This window comes from Odontesthes bonariensis, chromosome 6, assembly GCF_027942865.1.
Source record: "Odontesthes bonariensis isolate fOdoBon6 chromosome 6, fOdoBon6.hap1, whole genome shotgun sequence".
Taxonomy (NCBI): Eukaryota; Metazoa; Chordata; class Actinopteri; order Atheriniformes; family Atherinopsidae; genus Odontesthes; species Odontesthes bonariensis.
This window is the reverse complement of record NC_134511.1, coordinates 24,869,672-24,877,552: the sequence shown is the minus strand read 5'-3', so window position 1 is coordinate 24,877,552 and position 7,881 is coordinate 24,869,672.

The following is a 7,881-nucleotide window of genomic DNA, read 5'->3' as shown; positions in this document are numbered from 1 at the left end:
ATATTTACCGCTTGTAATACACCCATTGTAGGTAGTAGGCTGCATTTATTTTAGTTAGGTGAAACTACAACAGCTGGTTGTTTGGGACAACGTGATAGCCTATATATAATTATTATTTTAGCTGAGTGCGTGTTCCATTCAATGCCGAAATAAAGAGCGATCTATTGAGTCACCAGCAGAAGTCCCCATCATGCACAGTCTATACTGACACAGCTTCAAATAACAATAATAGTATTAATAATCATTTGAAAATGAGAACTTGTGAAGTTATGACTTCAGTGCAGTTGATGTTTAGCCACAATGAAGTAGGCAACTGTACACTACAAACAAATGCTTCTGCTCTTTGCTCATGGTAGTTGTGACAGTCATTTTTGTGTTAGTGTCAGCGGGCAAGCTTCCAGGGATTAATTATGTTTTGTCTTACAGCCTTGTGTGATTCGGAATAAGAATATGTTGAGAAATGGACGAAACAAAGTGTCCCTGACATAAAATAACAGAGTTCCACTGGTTTTTCTTATTCACGTTCAAGTTCATGTTGTTCCTTCATTTAGCTAATACTACTACTGCTTTGATTACCCCCTGAAGCCTCTTCCTGTCTGCCTCAGTGCAGGTCCCAGCAGGCTCTCAATACAAGAGTAGTAGAAGGTCTTCAGCAGTTTGGTGTCTAGATTGTTCAATCTGGACAATGTGGTGGTCCTCCTCACTGTTGGGCCCATGTCAGGATTGCTGGAGTTTACAGTAAAATACACCCTGACATAGCCTACAGTTAAGAGTGAACATGTCAGACCCTGTAATGTGACCTTGCATTTTGCTCCTTTGAACAAAAGGCTGCAGGTGTGCGGACAAAGTGGAGTACCATTTTAATGGTTTGAATGTGTTAAAACAAAACAACTCATGTCTGTGTGGCATGTGTTTAACTAATAGAACGAGCACTTGAACCCAAACGCACAACTCAGGAACCAGGGGTGGAGCAGTGATTTTAAATGTGGGGGTGTTCCAGGGGGGGCACATGAGCACCACATCAAGTCGATAGACTGTATATAAAAAGGTTAAGCCTCACAATAGAGATACAGTATCATAATTTACACATTTTTAATCACAAAATGTAACATTTAATCACTATCATGGAGTTATCACCGTGGATTTACTGTAGGCTACGAAGTTCCTGAAAAAAACTCTGCACTTCATGGCTTGATTGAAAACTCTCAAAAATATATAATTGCCCTCTCAAGAGTACGATTCTGATCACTATTTTTTTTCCCCATTAAGTTCCGATGTGTGGCTTGGGGGGGGGGTCTCACTAATACAAAATTATTTTGACTTGACGTCGTAACATTGAAACAAACTATTCACTTCTCAATAGCTGAACACTATTTAAGCATACTTTGTTAGATATACAGTATATAAATATCACTGCAAATATTTAACATAATTTTTTTTGATGAATGTTATTTTAAATCATTCAACAAAACTAGGATTTAAATTCTTCTTTTTGTTTGACAGTCCACAGGTCTGGCCAGTCACTACTGATGTCTACAGAAAAAAAATAAAATGATGCATGCATATCTCTCACCCACTCAAACTATTGTGATCACAATATTCATCAGCAGGACATAATCATCCCCCTCTTTACATTAACAATCTGGGCAAAGTGAGGCTACACTTCTATAAAGTGGAGATGCATTTAGCTGCCTTTGAATACTCCGACCTGGTGGTGGTAGCCTGGCTCCTTGTGTCACAGTCTGCCACACTGACTTGCTTCAGGTCGGGAGCTGCCAGGGCTGCTGGTTTCATGGCTGGGGTCTGTCTGGGCCTGATCTGGGTCTGACTTGTGCTTCTTTACAAAGAAGTCTTTTCATTGTTTTCTGTCCCTACACAAAATAAGACACCCGGATAAACCTCAATATTGTGTTAATCTTAAACTATTTGTCTCCATTCTTGTGCTTTAACTTACTTTAAAACCAACTCCAAGCCGAGCTGCTATAAAATTAAACCAGATCATGTAGGTCAGTCAGGTGAAGTAGCTTGGCTAAAGTTATACTTTTATACCTTTATAATAACAAACAAGCTTCATGGACATTGTAACAAATGCCCAAATATCATATCAGTTTCATCTAACGTTACAGTTATGAAATCCTTATGAACTGTGTTGATCACACACTTACTGAAAACCAACAATGATATGTTTTTTTTAAAGTGCTACATAGCTTCATGCTAACGTGACATTAGCCTTTCATAACTTTAGCCTACTCGTTTAGCCTAACAATTGGCAACAAAATCTCTTCTCTAAATGTGCAGTCTTTAAAAACAATGACTCATTTGGAAATCACATTAAAATTTAACTGAAAATGATGTATTCCACGAAAGTAGGTTCACTCTGACAGTACAACAGGACACTCTCTATGCCTGCCACTCATTTCAAAGACGCCTGTCAATCAACTGGAGTGACACCTGAGGTGTCCAATCAGGTTCCACAGGTGGCCGTTCGGGAGCCGGCTCTTCTTTGGGAGCCGAGTCAAAAGAGCCGAGCTTCCCATCACTAGCTCCGACTGAGAACTGCTCCGACTGTTCGTCTCTGACATATCAAATTTTCCAGGCCGTGTTGCGGACAACAGTCTGTGATTGGGTGAATGTCCGTTCAGTTTGACCAATGCCTTTTCGTACAGCGTAAGGGAGCTGAGGTGCGCTCCTTTTTGTATGTTGGTGCACTACGAGGGTGGGCAAACGGGTTTACCTTTGGAAAATGTGGGGGGGATGAAATCATCTTGCTGTAAAAGTGGGGGTGTCGAAACACCCCCATCCCCCACGGGTCCGACGCCCCTGTCAGGAACCAAAGTAGTACCCAGTAAACAAAATAGTACAAACAACAACACATTTATTCAAAACACAATCTCAACATAACTATATAACACGCACACACACTGGTAGCAATTCAAACATTCCCTTTCATAACTATAACTAACTTAACTAACTAACAAAAGAACCACTAAAAGAACCATTAACAATTCTGCTACTAATCCCTAACTAACAGAATATGTCTCCCTCTCTGGACTTGCTGTCTCGGCGACACAGAGCTCAGCTCCATCACAGCTTCCTGGAAGGGGCGAGGCTGTTGGTTCACAGCACTGTCAAACAGACACCCAGAGTCTGGGTATGCTGCGGTGAACTGTTGCTACTCCAGAGACTGAAAGGGATTGGTGCCAGATACTGACTCCCTGCTCAGGTTTGCGTCCCCCCCTCTTGCAGGTAGAGATCAGCAGCAATTTCACAAAGGGAATGTTGAATCAGTTTATTTTTCTCTATATTGTACTGTACCCAGGGCCGCCGATAGGGGGGGACAAACGGGTATTTTGTTCCGGGCCCAGGAATGGGGGGGGGCAAAAATAAATAAATAAATAAATAAATAAATAAATAAATAAAAAGGAATATGCGCATTAGTCCGCAAATATGTCTCAAAAATATGTTTCAGGCACGCACGCCAATCAGGCTGAATTGATTTGAGAATCATCCCCGGTCTGCTGAATGACAGCCAGTGTAACGCGGCTCTGGTTTAACCTTATTTTGTTTAAAATAAGCCAGTATAGACATGGCAACGCGTGAAATTGCCATTTAGATAGAGTTGAATGTAACGAATGGGTTATAAACGTGATGTTTTGGGGTAGCCTGTAACTTTCGTTTAGACTGATTTAACTTGACACTCGCCAGATGAATGGGCTCCGCCTCGTTCCGAACATTCTCAGAAAGTTCAGCGGACATACATGCGGGTCTGGCGATAAATAAAAGTACCCTTAACATGAATCCCTTGGTCAAGTGAAAAATGGTTGATGAAATGTGCAGTTTATGAGGTCTAAATGAATAAAATAGCGTGAGTTTTATTGTGGTAGGATTTTGAAAGCCATAACTCCACTCAGTCCATATTCATATCCAGGCAAAGTGGTAAATAATCCTTTTGGTTTATCCGCAATAAATAAGAGACTGGGAAAGTAGAGGTGGGTGTGGGTGGGTTGTTACGGGGGGGGAGCCCATTCAGAGAATTTTGTCCCGGGCCCAGCCAAACCTGTCAGCGGCCCTGACTGTACCTAACTGCCAACATCACAGTATCAGTATTGTTAAAGCCGGCCTGCACTGACATGAGCCGTCTATGTTCGTGTATATGTCTGATTTGGCCACCAGGCAACTGTAATTCCACAGTCCTGTGTTGTCGGCTGCCGAAGTTATTTTATATCCGATTCATGTGAAATGTGTCACAGAGAAGGAAATCATGACATGCAAAGGATATGCAGCTAAAACATAATAAATGACCTAGTTTATCAGTTCTTACAAATGTAATGATCAAGTTTTTTGATCATTAACTTCCAGAGGAAAGCATCCCACTTGACTCCGGCCAGAGTTGCCTCCACCTGCTGAGGAGACTGAGGTTAGGGTTAGAGTGTGCAGGGCCCTCCTCAGGACTTTTTATGACTCTGTGGTGGCCTCAGCCATCTTTTATGCTGTGGTCTGCTGGAGGGGGGCAGCAGGGACAGGAGCAGGCTCAGCAGGCTGATCAGGAGAGCCAGCTCTCTCTGGACTCCATAGAGGAAGTGGGGCAGAAAAGGATCTTAGTTAAGCTGACATCCATCACCTCTCACCCCCTACATGACACTGGGCTCGCTTAGCAGCTCCTTCAACAGCAGACTGCTCCACCCACGGTGGAAGAAGGAGGTTCTGCAGGTCCTTCATCCCGACCGCTGTCAGACTCTACACCACCCGCACCACCCGATGATGTTGGAGTTTCTGTCTCTCCTCACTACTGACTCACCATGGCGGCATTTGGGGTGAGGTCAGGTAATTTGAGCCATCAGCTAAAATGAGCCATTTAAGGTTTGAGCATCCTGGCCCTTTAAATATGAGCAGCCAATGACTGCCAACTATTTCAATGGCATGCTACAACTGTACTTGATGTAAAATAATACATTTGATTGGTGTATGGATGATATGGTGGGCGGGGCAATGACACACTTCAAGACTGCTGAGAAGAACTGTGAGGTAAGTGCACTGGCAGACAATTCTGTCTTGAAACTTATAAGGTTGGTACATTGTTGAAAAAACAACCTAAAGCTTTAATATTTAGTGTAAATGCATGTTATGTAAGCAGTAATCAGATATGATTCTGAATTTGTGTTAAGCTGAGCTATTTTCCATAAAATAACACTTTTTGGTGGTGGCTCAATTTACCTTAATGCACTGAGGCAAATTGAGCCATGCATTTCAGCTAAAATGAGCCACCTTCAGAGTTAGCTTTAGTTAATATTTTAATGGTATATACACTATACTAACATAGCATATTATAGCCTATACTAGTTTTATATATATATATATCTATATATATATAGATATATATAGATATAGATAAATATGCTATGGTTATATAGCCTAGCATAGCATACTAGCGCGCACGCACGCACGCACGCACGTACGCGTGTGTGTGTGTGTGTGTACACTATATTTATACGCTAGTAGCTATCATCTATGTAAATAACAAGATCATATGTGTAATATGTCCAGATTATGGCAAAGAAGAAACAACAGCGAGGAGACGAGAGGAGAATGAAGGAGAGACAAAAAGAGAGGGGGAGGACAGAATGCAGAGGAGATAAGGGCAAGAGAAAACAAGAGAGAGGAGAGGAGAAGACAAGACCAGAGAGGACGAGAAGAGAAAAGAAGAGTGAGGGGGAAAATGAGGGGAAGCCGCAAATATAATCAGTGGGTAGAGGAGAGAATGCAGGGAGCATTGGACGAGTACAAAAAGGGACTTGAGAGAGGTGAAAAAGTAAGTGTACGCTTATTGTCAAGGCAGTGGAACGTTCCACGTGCCACACTAGTACGGCGTGTAAATGGGAAGATTGTTGGGTCTGCACATGTCGCCGGAAGGAAGCCATTTCTTCCACCGGCAGCAGAAGAGGAGCTATCTGGGGTACTGAAAACAATGGCTGAGAGGGGGTTCCCTCTCACCAAGGCTGATGTCCAACAGCTTGCCTTCCAGTATGCAAGACAAAATGGAATTAAAGGCTTTTCGCAGAAGGCTGGCTGTGCAGGACACTATTGGTTCCACAATTTTCTAAAGCGCAATCCAGGCCTGGCCATGAGGAAACCGGAAGTGTTGTCAGCAGCCAGAGCCATAGGTCTGAACCAGCAAGTGGTCAGCCAATGGTTTCAGATTTATGAAGACCTGCTCCACAAACTGGGCCTAGAGGGCATTCCATACGAAGAGGTTGTTGTTAAAAATATATCAGAGGACAATGCAGCTAACTTCAGTCTGTTCACTCCACGGGATGAACAGCCTTCGACCTCCACCGGATGTGATAACTAATATTCAGTACTGATTTTCAGTCTGCAATCTGCAATTGCTATGTAAAACTGATGGTCTCTTGTTATAACTTGTCATGTTTTTCTTTTGTTTGTTACAGAGTGTCACATTCAGTGATTTGTGTTCACCTCCGAGGAAAGAGAGAACAACGGGCAAAAGGATCAAGCCACCATCATTTATACTCACCAGCCAAGAACACATTGAATTCATCTCGAGGAAAATGAAGAAACAAAAAACACAGAAAAATGTCAAGGAAATGCCGAAAAAGTCAAGGAAAATTAGCAAAGGAGAGGGAGAGGACAGCATGCCCTGCAAGGCATGTCAAATTGTTTATGGCAGCCCAAGTGACCCAAAGGTAGGCTATCAATGGTGACACTACAATAGGCCTACTGTCAAACTATTTAAAATAATCTGTAGGCCTACTGAACCACAATGAAGAATGTAGACTACTTATTCAGGATTATTATTAATTTGCATGTATGTATGTCTGTCTCTGTCTGTCTTAGGCCACTGAGGAGCGGGTCAGCTGCAAGAAGTGTGGTCTCCGGTTCCATGAGAGCTGTGGAGAGGACAACGGAATCTACGATGATCACGGCTTCTTTTGTCTTGTCTATAATAGCCTACACACACACACACACACACACGCGCACACACATGTAGCGTTACCGGGTATTTATATACGTATTAAATATAAGGATTTATGAGATGTTCTTACAATCTCAAATAAACCTTACCTCGAATTCAGGGCACCACCTACCTAGGTTTTTACTTAATTTAAGTCACAGTCAGGTCGGAAAACTGTTCGAAATCTTACGATACTGGTGTTAAATTAATCTTTCGATTAATATTCAATTAATATTCAGTCTCATATCTCGCTACTTTCGTGAAGTTCTCGTTTGGTTGGACAGACATTACGTAAAGAAAGCATACGACACAATCTGTGATTATAACATATATATAGATATATGAGCTGTTTATTACAATGATATGATCTTAGACATGAACCTTTAAAAAAACAGGAGATGCATGGAATATGGGTGATTATATAAAACACTTAGTGAATGGAAAATAAAATATGGGGAATGGGGAGATACTGGATGTATTCAAATAGTTTGGGTTGGCTGACTATTTGACGCTAAATACTGACATTTCGGATTAATGTATCATTCTGTGAAAGCCTCGAGACATCCATCAAACCCACTTTAAGGTGAAAACGGGTCGGTCTTACTGTGCTGAAGTTCTGTTTAGTCGGTTCGGACCACGGCAGCGGCCACGCGGGTCCGAGGGGATTTCTCTTCCGCTCTCTGGGCCTTCCTGGCTGTGGTGGCTGACTTTAGCGGACTTCTCAGTTGCTTCTCTGATGAAGTGAACTTAAGTTCACAGAAGATTAATAAAAGGTTGCTTGGAGTTGGCTTTCTTGGTAGGAAAAGGTGATGATGGCGTGAAACAGCGGAGGTTAGGACGTGCGACGTAGAAGGACGTGGATGGCGAGGGACGAACAAAAACACGTAAAACGTGCATCTTCAGAGTATTTC